The sequence below is a fragment of the Peromyscus maniculatus genome, chromosome 3, assembly GCF_049852395.1.
Source record: "Peromyscus maniculatus bairdii isolate BWxNUB_F1_BW_parent chromosome 3, HU_Pman_BW_mat_3.1, whole genome shotgun sequence".
In the NCBI taxonomy this organism is placed as follows: Eukaryota; Metazoa; Chordata; class Mammalia; order Rodentia; family Cricetidae; genus Peromyscus; species Peromyscus maniculatus.
Window position 1 is genome coordinate 50426645 of NC_134854.1, and position 11875 is coordinate 50438519.

Below are 11875 nucleotides of genomic sequence, written 5' to 3' on the forward strand. Positions count from 1 at the left end.
TTAAATGTATGTGTAAGATATACAAAAAGTATACAAAGGAAACTACTTATAATGAAATGGTTACTAGGTTATTTCTAATTATGATAACAATTTTAATTAATGATATTTTGACTAATAAGCATAATAATTATTGAAATTTCAAAGTACTGATAAGTATTAGGATTCTGTCAATATTATCTTAACCATATAAAGTAATATAACCTCTTGGACTAAAGTCACTACTGTAATTTACAGCCAAAATCTGTGCTGAAAAGAAATGCTAAATCTCAGTTAGAGATTAATAAAGAGTATGGAAATTCTTCTCCCTCCCAAGACCACTGAGTTCTCTGGTTTCTATCTAGGAACTCCAGGTGCAGAACTCTCCTTTATCATTGAGTGTGTTTCTCTAGCTAGGGCAGAGTCCTCCCCAGTTACTGCCTCACATGTAATTCATAAACCTGGGTTACCAGTCTTGGAATAAATAAGAACAAAAATCAAAGACATGCAGGGAGGCTTTTATGACAATATTTCTGAGTAATTTGATATCTATTGACCTGAATAACTTTTAAGTGGAAGTTATATTTTCAACCCTGTTTTTTTTTTATTTCTCTAATGATTTATTTTTAATTTTACAAAGGTCTCAGTCTATGGCATATAATGATTTATTTTTAATTTTACAAAGGTCTCAGTCTACGGTATATTGAAATTTTAAAAAATTAAATCTGTTCTTTTACTGAGTTTAATTTTAAAGGCCCTGCTTAGTTACTCTTTTTTCTGATCTCTTACCTCTATGCTCCACTAAAGAATCAGGAAATAATTGAGATGAAAAGCGTGATTATGAGCTATGAATACAACTTGAACAAACAAAAATCACCACCTCTCATCCTGGTCATATCATAAAAGCTGTAGCCTGGGACAATCAAAGTGGAGTCATTCTGTCTTTGTGATAAGCTCCTTATCCCTAAGTCATCATGAAAAGCTTGTAAGGAATCAGCCTTTGGGAACACCAGATGTCTAGGCATCATAGAACTGAAAGATTAACAGCTAAAGAGCCTTCTATTCTAATGACTTTAGAAATTAACGTATAAGCTTCATAAACACAAGGATCCACATGATGATCTCTGACCACTGGTCACTCTAATCCCTAGAGTGTATGCCCTACGCAGTGGTCTCTCTGATCATCATCTACACTCACACTGTGAATGTTTTCCTTGATGATGGTCACTTTGGCCATTATCATTCTTGTCCTTCCAGAGTACCTTACTTTACAATGCAATATACTCTGTGCTCTAAATGTCTCGTCTGAGTTCATTCCACATAGAACACAATTACTAGGGAGTGGAACAGAGGCCAGAAGAAGATCCCAGTAACATTATACAAATATAAGCCCTGCATATTAGAGCTGAGGAAGCTAAGACCCAGGAATGTTGTGAGGTTTCTGTTGTTGCTGACTAAAAAAGATATAGAATTGAGTTTAAATCTTGCTAAAGCAAGAGCTTGGGTGATTAAAACCATTTCCTTAACTAAAATAAAGATAAAAATGGTATCCAGCCAATAACATATAAAATAAACCAATGCAGGTAGAAGACGGTGCTACATATATATTCAAATTGTCAGTTATAATTATGAGACTAATGCTTTGCCAAGACTCGGGATTCTTCAACTGCATCAACCTCTCACCCAAGCATAACTCAGAATTCTGAGTATAGCAAGAAAAAGACAGAACATCTGTCTCACACAAGGCCCTACACTAAACATTAGCATGTGTGGCCTGGCCTGATTATAGTAATAGCAAGATTTAAAAAATTTAGCTCCAAGTCCTTGAATTAAAAAAGACAACTCAGGCACAACCAAGGTACAAGCACTAGGATGCCTTAAGTAGTTTACTGCTCAGTGACATAGCCTTCCCTTGTTTGACTTAGGGATGTCACAGAAACAGATCTATGAAGATCTTTAAATGTAAGGAATAAATAACAGGATGGTATAGTTCTTCCACCACCCTTGAGTAGCCTTCAAATTCCTGTGTATAAGCTAAGAGTCAGTCCCTCTGCTAGTCTCTACTTCTAGCCACAGTAAATATAGGAATAACCCATTTCTCTACACAATGCAATTCAATGTGTAGCTTTTATGTGTACTATAAATGAAACACCATCAGAAGTCAACACTGATGGAATGCCTCCTATAGCCTGTATTACACTAAATGCCTCAAATACATTCTTCATTTCTTCCTCATACTATACTCTGAAGTAGATACTATTATTCCTCAAGATGAGAAACTTGAGGCACTAACAAAAAAACTTGCCCAAGATTATAAAATAACTAACATTTTTAGTATTTAATTCAAAACATGACCTTCCCCATGCTTCCCATTAGTCCAAATATGTCTCCATGAGGAACCCTGAAAGGTTCACAACATATGCCAATTGGCACCAGTAAATTGGCATCATGTTAAAGGCTATGAGGAAGAAAAGAGAGGGTGCATGTGAGCGTTTAGCATAATAACACTCATGGCAAGCATTCCAACAATGTTCTTGTTGTTTTTCTCATATCTGATTTTTCCTCAAAGATTTCTGTGTATGCCTTCTCGTAAGTGCACAGCAGAGTCCTAGACACCCATCAAGGCACTGCAAACTGAGTTCCTTCCAAATCCACATCATAGACAAACCCCTATGAGGGCTTAATCTGACTCTAGAGTTCGGAGAAGCAGTGAGTTCATGTGCTTTCTCCTCCTGGAGGTCTCTCCTGGGCTCTCCCTTCCTAGATAAGTCTTTTGCTAAAACACTCCTCTGTCTGTGTCCCTTCTACCAGCCATGGGCTGAGAGTGACTTACACACAGCAGAAGACATCCCTGCCGTCTGAAGCTGTTGAATACAACATTTAAATAAAAGCACATCATTTTCTGAAGAGTGGTTCGGTATTGCATCATCAAATGACTGTTTAGAGGTCTCCAGCTTGAACACAGTGTCAGAAAAAGCACAGGGTTGGAAATGATATGAGTCTGTGCTGAATGTCAGGTTGTCAGCTTACTCTCTGTGTATCTCAAGCAGTCACTCGGGTTTTTTGAAACTCAATGGTCTTTCCTATAAATTAGGGATTATATTATAAACACAATGTTTGGGTTTTTGTTTGTTTGTTTTTGGCAAACTTAAGGTATAAATATTTGATCTCCAATGTCAATTTCTCAGCCTCTCCTTTCCTTATCTTTTTGTGAAAATAAAATAGCATCGCTAAGCAGCATCAGAAGCTTAAGTTCTATTAAGAACTGTTTTTTTCTTACATTTTCTTGTGGTGCACACCAGTAATCCCAGTACTCGGAAGAAACCAGAAAGAGATCACAAGTCTGTGGCCAGCCCAGGCTACATAGTGAGAGCCTGTCTCAAGAAACCAATGACTGGAGATCTAGCTCAGTGGAAGAATATTTGCATATCATGTGCATGGCCCTAGGTTACAATCCCCTGTATCTCAGAACAGAACTGCTTCTCCCATTTGTTAGCCCCCAGAATAGCCCCACTATATTGAGCTGTAAGAAAGGGGTCTTCCACATCACTGAAAACTGGAATAGATGCATGGACAGTCAGCATATCACACACTAAACGGATTCTACAGGACAGTGGAAGAAAACCAAACCCAGACCTCACCACCGCCACACATGTGCACACATGCTCAAACCCATTCCATCTTCCCTCTACCTGTTGAAGTGATTCCCCTACACACTGCACACTGTACCTTCTTATTGAAGCTGAGTCCTTTTCCTTCCTTTGATCCACATCACAGGCCACCTGGACGGGGGAAGAAAGGGAGTTAGAGTGAGAAGCAGTCTTCTCTGACCAGAAATGTTTAGAGGAAGATGAGACTAAAAACAGCACTCAGCAAAGATTACAGCACTTCCTCCAGTTGTGAAATGCCTACTGCTCCACCATTTTATACTGCCTGTGTCATTACCCAGCCCTGGGCACAGATAAGAGCATGCGCACACCGGTGTCAGGGAGAGGGGCATTACAGTAATACATTACCTAATACTCACGTGTTCATAATAAAACTCTACATCTGCATGACACCTTGCTGCTTTCCGGGCATTTATCTACATCATCTCTCAGATAACAACCCAATGGGACAAGGCATGTACTCTTAATCCCTACCAATAAATGAAGGAAGAAGAAAAATGAACTGTTAAAGGTCACTGGGTGCCAGAGCTGAGCTTCCACGGCCTTGGTCTTAATCTAGTAACCCAAGGTTCATAGAGTCTGAGGTCAGAAAATCTAAAAATGTGCCTTTCAGATTAAAAGTTAGTCTTCACGTTCAACAAATTCAACGCTCATTTGCTACCAGGTCTCCAGAACAGAAACCCTTGAATCCTATCAGTTATCAAAATCTACCATCAGTATTTGGAGATGCCTGCCTCCCTCCAACTCAGATCTGATGTGAAAACTCCCAACATTTTCTCTGTTGCCTCTTCACCCTGCTGAGACCATCCCTGAACAGTCCACTCCTGCTGGGGCAGTTCAACATAACCCTAACTTCATGTTACATCCAGCACTAGACAGGTAATTCAAACTTGGTGGTTGGAGTCTCCATACCAGAAATTTGGATTTGAGATATGGAATATGAATTGTCTTGCTGGGCACTAGGTCTGTGAAATCATGTCACATTACTGGGAACAGGAAGTAAAAAGTTTAACTAAGTACTTGTTGGTCACCAAGAAAATTAAATATATTCATAGAATAGCAAGACTAAGACAATACAAAAACTCGCTGTGATTTGGATATGGTTTGTCCACTAAGGGACGCTATTATGCTGTGAGAGGAAGCCATGGGACCTGTAAGAAGTGGAGCCTATGGGGGTAAGTCACTAGACACATTGCCTTTGAAAAGAAATAGCGCATAGCTTGTGGGACCTTTGTTAGGATTGGTGAGGGCTGTTAAAGAAGTGCAGGAGTGGATCTTCCTTGGGCTTGCTCTGTCACACTGTGTAACTTCTTGCAAAAGCTCTGGCTATCTTCCATGATGTGGTGCAGTCAACCCCGCCCCTCCCCGCGCCAAGGCGGCCCCCACCCCCCACCCCACCCTGAATCCCGAATCCTGCACCCTGCCCCAAGCTCCCACACACGGCATCCCGCATCCAGCCCCCAGCCTCCAGTTCCCAGCCAGACCGAGCGCCATACTCCTTAGACATTGAGCCTCCAAAACTGTAAGCTAAATTGACCTACTTTTTAAAAAAAATAACATTAACTTGCCTCGGGTATTTAATTTACCAAATAAAAAGAAACTAGTACAAAAAAGAAAGAAAGGGAGGGAGGGAGGGGGAGAGGAGGAGAGGGAGGGGGAGGAAGGAAGGAAAGAAGGGAGGGAGGGAGAAGAGAGAGAGAGAGAGAGAGAGAGAGAGAGAGAGAGAGAGAGAGAGAGAGAGAGAGAGAGAGAGAGAAAAGCAGAGGAAATACGTGCCAGTCTTTTTCTAATTTCTGTGAAAGCTGATACATAACCATTTCTTGTGAGACTTTTGTTTCTTCATCTACTATGTTCTCATTCTCGTCACCACCCACCCACTCACTCACCCACCCACCAGTGGGTATTTGTGGGTTTCTGAATGTTTCTAAGCCATGTAACTAAAAAGGCCTTGGGAGTCCTCCTCTGACAGGCTCTAGTTGTCTCTTCGCTCAGAATAAATAAATGTCTCTACTGAAACTTTTTGCTCAGTCCAGTTTATCCTATGGAACACACATCTCCTCCAGCTGCCTGTGTTTTGCTGGATTTTATAATTATCTATAATTGTGGGACCTCCAAATCTCCACAAAGGCCTATGAATTGTTTGGAATCCCCATAAACATACACACACACACACACACACACACACACATAAAGTAAAAGGCATGTATCCCAAGAGGTATGTGGAGGCATAATAGGAGGTGCATGATACATTCTCATGTTGATTTAGTTTTAGATTAAGATCATTGAAGAAGAATGAGTAATCTCAATCAACTTTTGAATCACAAAAAAAAAAATATGGTAGCAAATGTGACTATATGCAAATTTATATGAGTGTCTCTTACAACGACCTTTGATAGTTATATTCATTTCCTTCCAGTCTCATACCACGGATGGGCACCTAATCCAATGTAAAAGGTACACTAAGTGTCTTAAGTTCACAGAGAGTGTCTAATAACCATGTGTGGACTCTGCCGTTGTGTCCTCTTCTCTGTCCCAGCCCGCTTCCCCCAAGGGCTCCCTCTCCCATGTTGTTCTCTGGGACCCACCATGGGCACCCCGGTTTCTGCTTGAACTCCATGTCAGTCAGACAAGAGAGCACTCAATGAGTGAGTGCTACGCACTGTTCCCTGACCTTTTACCTTACAATCTATGAGAGACATGGGCAGGGCTGGTAACCACCCAGGGTACTACAGACCCATTAGTTTTCTTAAAACCTCCTCCCCTTCAGTTCATGGTTGTGGACCAAAGGGAAACTTGAAAACAGGCCCAAGCTTCCTTTAAAGGGAGTCCTTCTCCACAGGCACTGTCCAGGAAAGTGAGCCTCTTTGTGTTCCTAATCACGAGATTCCATGTTGGTACCTTTAGTGACTGCACTAGGGATGAGCCCCTGATCCAAAGACACACAACTGAGGCCTGTACTGTGTGCGGCAGCTGCACCACCTTCATTCTGCCTGCACTCAAGACCTCGAGATAACTGGGAGAAGGATTAATCAGTCGTCAGGAAAAGGGGACAGAAGAAAAGAAAGAACTAAACAAGAGAGAATCCTTAGCCTCACAGCAAACTAGTACCACTGCGCCCACATCCCTTTGGCAATTATGTGTGATTAAGTCATATGCTGTAAAATGGAAGAACTAAAGGCATCTTTTATTCCTCCTCTTGTCCTTCCTGGTCTATGATTCATCATGACAGGCAAATTTAGGAACCAAATTTACCTCCTCATTTCATTTCCTTGTTTGACATGCTATAAAAGACAATTAGATTTAGGACACTCCTTAAATATAGGGTACCTCTTATTTCTCTCCTTCCACAAATAGTTGAGTACTTCCCCTACTCTTCTCCTATAACTCCTTTTCACTCTAAATGTTTTGGTCCCAAGGGATAGATTCCATGTCAGATTAGTTAATATTTGCATTCAACTTCCAGGAATAATAACCCAAGCATCATGGCTTAAAGACATAGAGAGTTTTCCTGCATCACACAATGAAAAGCCTGGAAGACAGCCATTGTTGGTCTGGATTTGGCAGCTCTAGGATTTCAGGGTGAGAGTTTGACACTTGTCTTTCCTCTCATGGGTGGACTCCAATCACAGCAGCCAAGTTTCCACACAAAAAGAAAGGTATCGAGGGCTTTTTAAGAAATCTCACCTAATTATTCCTTGAATATCATCTATTATTGTATGAAAGGAAAGAAAAGCATCTCTAATTTTTAATTGGGAAAGTTCACATATCCGATGAACAAAGGGACTGTTGGTAATGAAAGAGAGAGCTAATGTTACAAGGCACTTGGTCCTATTTACTGCGCCCAGAATGGTAAGTCCATGTGTGGACTCTGCCTGGGCTTACCATGTGCTCCAACTCTAATTGCTGCTGATGTCTGCCTCTGCACTGTTTGGAAACTACTTCTGTGTGGACAATAATAAAACTCATACTACATTCCCTTCATTCTTATATTCCTCACAAGAGAGGAGGCATCCAAAGAGCTTCTTAGGACCCTGGGAACACAAAATATGCAAAAGCAATCAAAATTCTTTCATCTCTGGTTGAATATCTATCTATCTATCTATTTCTGAGACAGAGTCTCACTGTACAGCTCTGGCTGGTCTAGAACGCACTATGCAGACCAAGCTGGCCTGCAACTCACGGACATCTGTCTGTCTCTGCCTCTTGAAAGCTGAGATTAAAGGCATGCACCACCACACCCAGCCAAAATGATTTTTATAATTATTATATTTACTTGTGTATATGTGCGTGTGTACTTGTATGAATGAATGCCACCTGTGTGTGAGACCCCACAGAGTCCTGAAAGGGGCTCTGGATCCCTTGGAGCTGGAGTGACAGGTGGCTGTGGGCAACTTGACAGGAATGCCAGGAAACAAACTCAGGTGCTTCGGAAGGATAAGCAGTAGACTTAAACACTAAATGATCTCTCTGGTGCCTTTGAATTTCATCTTTGTGCAGCATTCAAGTAAACAGTAACTAATTCCTACTGCTAAGAAGACCACATGGAGCCTGAAGAAAGGTCCAGTGTGCAGCTGCGTGCCAGTTCCTGTGGAGTGCATACTCATGGCTGAGCTCCTGGCAAAGCTCTTTTTCCCTCATGTCTTCGTGCATTTTCAAATGTGAGTGTGCATCAGAATCTCCCAAATGGCTTCCCAAACAAAGACTGTGAGTTCTACCTTGAGGTTTCTGATTCTGGAAGTCAACATGGAGACTAACAAGTTGCATTTCTCAAAAATCAGTGATATTTTCTCCCTAGTGGAGAACTTTGACAACCATAAGCTTTGTAAGATACAGTAAATCCATATTTCTAGTGATCATGTGAGTGAATTGCCTCCTTGCAGCCAAAAGCTAGCCTACTGAAGCTAGCTTTCTTTATAATGAAGCAGAAGCCCACAGGGCTGGAACAGAGAACAAAATCCATGCCCTCCAGAAATCTGCCTATAATATTTTGGTGGCCATGGTTTTGCTGCATCCAAGTTCCTTGCTCAGTTCTCACTGAAGTTGGGTGCTCTTCTAGATGGCTACACAACAGGTTAGAAAAAACTTTTAGCATCCATCCTCTGACTAGAGGGAGTGCTTGAATCACAGGAGTGAATGCGGAGATTCAAACAAGGCCTCCATACTACACCTGTAAGAAAAAAATCTTAGTCAAAGCATTACTTTTATTTTTTATTTTATTTATTTTATTTTACAATACTATTCAGTTCTACATAACAGCCACAGATTCCCTTGTTCTCCCCCTTCCTGTCCCCCTCCTCTCCCCCCCCCAATCAGGCCCTCTGAATAGGTGAGACAGTTGATTGGCTTGATCTGTTTGGGAGGCATCTAGGCAGTGGTACGAGGTCCTGGGCTCATTGCATGAGTTGGCTGTTTGAAACCTGGGACTTATACAGGGACGCTGGGCTCAATCTGGGAGGAGGGGACCGGACCTGCCTGGACTGAGTCTATCAGTTCGATCTCAGTCCTCGGGGGTGGCATTACTTTTATTTTTAATTGAATGGCTCAACAAAGGAACAAAAAAACTAATTTTGTGTCATACACAATTAGAAGCAAAGAAAGAGTAACTTGGAGGTTCTGCCTTTCAAGACGCACAACTGTAAACACGTACATTTCGCTGTCTCTCATCTCATCTGACAGGACAAGTGGCAAGCTACTTTTGGGGATTGTTGAAGCTACATACTACATAAAAGCATCATGCCTTTACTCCCAGCACTCAGGAGACAGAGGCAAGAAGATCTCTGAATTTGAGATCAGCCCGGTTCACATAGTGAGCTCCAGGTCAGTTAGGGATGCATAGTGAGACTCTGTCTCAAAAACAAAAATTGTCCCTCTTCAGTTCCTAACAAAAATCTGAATTCATCTTCGGTGGAGAGGCATGAGAACACAGAAGATGCAGGAGGTCTAGAACGGACAATGGAAAAAGACCTCATCCCAGATCCATCTGCAGGAAATCTGCAGACTCTTCAATGTCCTGATTTGCCAATACCAATGCTAACCAGGTATGGAGGCAGACACACTGTCTCAGCAGGTCTAGGGAGATTCTCCTACTGTTTTCCTTAGCCATAAGAATGGCCTCTTAAAGAGACATGAACCTACCCAGATTCAGTTTTTCCAGCTCTCTTGAGAATGGAATTGAATTATCTCTCTCCTTCCTCCACCGTGCTGCGCTGTTTCCCAAGAGCTGCTTTGCCACCTCCACGGCCCCACAATCCACACTTGAATCCCTCCAAATGTATTACACACATTCAAAATGGACCAAGAGTGGAAAGAATGCTGCCAGGCATCTGCATCCTATGGAGGCAAGGGCACAAGGGCGTCCTTCTCACCCTGTGATCATATTCACACACCTAGAGATCCTCATCCTATCGAGGCAAGGACATAATGGCATCCTTCTCACCCTGTGATCATATTCACACACCTAGAGAAAGAACACCAATGGTGAAATCCTAGCTCCTCACTTTTGAGTTTGGTACCTTTCTGAAGTCATTTGACCTTTCTGGAGCCTTTACTGTCTCATTAGCCAATTAGAAGTAGAACTACACTCTTTTCAGGGAAAATTTGAGATTAAAGAAAATTGAATGTACCATAACACATGAACTGGAGCCTAAAATTTCAGTTACATAAAATACAGGAACAAATCATTGCTGGATTAAATTAAAAGGCAGGACCAGCAAGCTCGGGATTCCAGAAGTCAAGTGGTCTGGCACCACCTAGTGGGCATCATCAACCAGTGCTAGAGGGACTTTCGGCCTGGCTTCCTGCAATAGGGAACTTCCAGGCAAGTGGCAGGATTAAGAACTCTTCTTTTCTCAGTCCTTTTTATTTGACTATTTCTGGGATATTGTGATGAGAACAGAAGATGGGAATTAACTAGTCATTTTAGGGGCAGGGAACTAGAAACTGAACAGTTGTCCGTGGCCAAAAGCAGGAAATGCCCTTGTTTCTCTGGGCAGGAATGCCAGAGGGGACTTTGGTTTATCTTTTCCTAAATGAGCAGCCATCCTTGGCAGCAGTACATGACCATGTGACTGAGGCTCCAGTCCAGACACTGACCCCTTCTAGTGAATGGCTTCGGAACTAGGACTTAGTTTTCATGGTGGGAAGGATAATATTCATTTCCCAGTTTCAGCCATCTCCTAAACGATGTTAGGGTTACCTCTTCAGAGTGAAAAATGTTAAACAAACTTGATGAGGATTCTGTTGAGGCTACTAAGGGAAATCTGTCTCCTCCTGGTCAAAAGAATGGAATCTACCTGTGGTCAAAACCCAAAACAAGTTAATTCAGCCAGACTCCCTAGGAAGACTGGTTGACCTTGAGTGATGCTAAAGAGACTGGGGGTGGGGGATGGTTATTTCCTTACTGAGATCATGTGCTTTTCCTTCTCCTCCTCACTCAGTTTCAGCAGCTTATGGAGCTAGGACCATGTAGCTGGGTTACATGACTGCTTTTTCTTGGAAAAGAGCAACCTTTTTCTTCTTTTCTTCTCCCTCTTTCATATCTTTTCTTTCTCTTTTCTCTTTTTCTTGGATACTGGCTGTGGCCTGGGCATGCTTTCCTGGACACTGTGGGCTTGTTTAGTCTTTTTCGTATGAAGCTGTTCACCACCACCACCTTCTACCACGTGGTAACAGAGGGCCTGGTTTTCTCTTTGACCCTTCCCCATCCTCCTCAAAGGAGCAGCTGCCTGCCCTGGGGTTTTCTTTTAAACTAATAAAATTGTCCTTAAGCCTCCTTCTGAGTCCATTCTTAACTCTCTAATTAAGGAGGCTAAGAATGCCAAGAGAGGACCCCAATTTCCCCCAGTAACCTGGTACTCCAGGTGGGGCTCTCTAAATGTCCCTGTAACACACATGCAGGAACTCATCCTCCGTATTCACACTTGCTGAGAAGTCTCCCATCCTTTCCCATGAGTGGGACACAAGCTGTATTACTATCTGCCTGACCCTGGGAGGATGGCTGAAGCTGTCTTCATGTATGAATGGGGACAAATGGGGAAGAGAACCCATCACTGACCATTTTATATTTTAATTCACAAAGAAATCAAAGAAGCCATCATAGCCTGACTGTCCCCTCCAATCTCACTTCTTGCTACAGGCCACCCTGGCTCCCTCTGTTCATAAAATCACCTCTTTTCCTCTATACCCTTTGGAGCGCTGTTCTCTGCTTTTTGTGCTCGCCACTGTGGACACCC

At 42.2% G+C, this 11875-nt stretch overlaps 1 protein-coding gene across 1 annotated transcript in view; it reads right to left on the reverse strand.

Annotated features, from left to right (window-relative positions):
- Positions 1-3815, reverse strand: part of LOC102904107 (maltase-glucoamylase) — a 156876-nt gene extending 153061 nt beyond the window's left edge. Inside the window, exon 1 of the mRNA XM_076566436.1 lies at positions 3706-3815. The gene's annotated coding sequence lies outside the window, so the exon portion shown is untranslated. The remainder of the gene's footprint in view (positions 1-3705) is intronic.
- Between the last annotated feature and the right edge of the window lie 8060 nt (positions 3816-11875).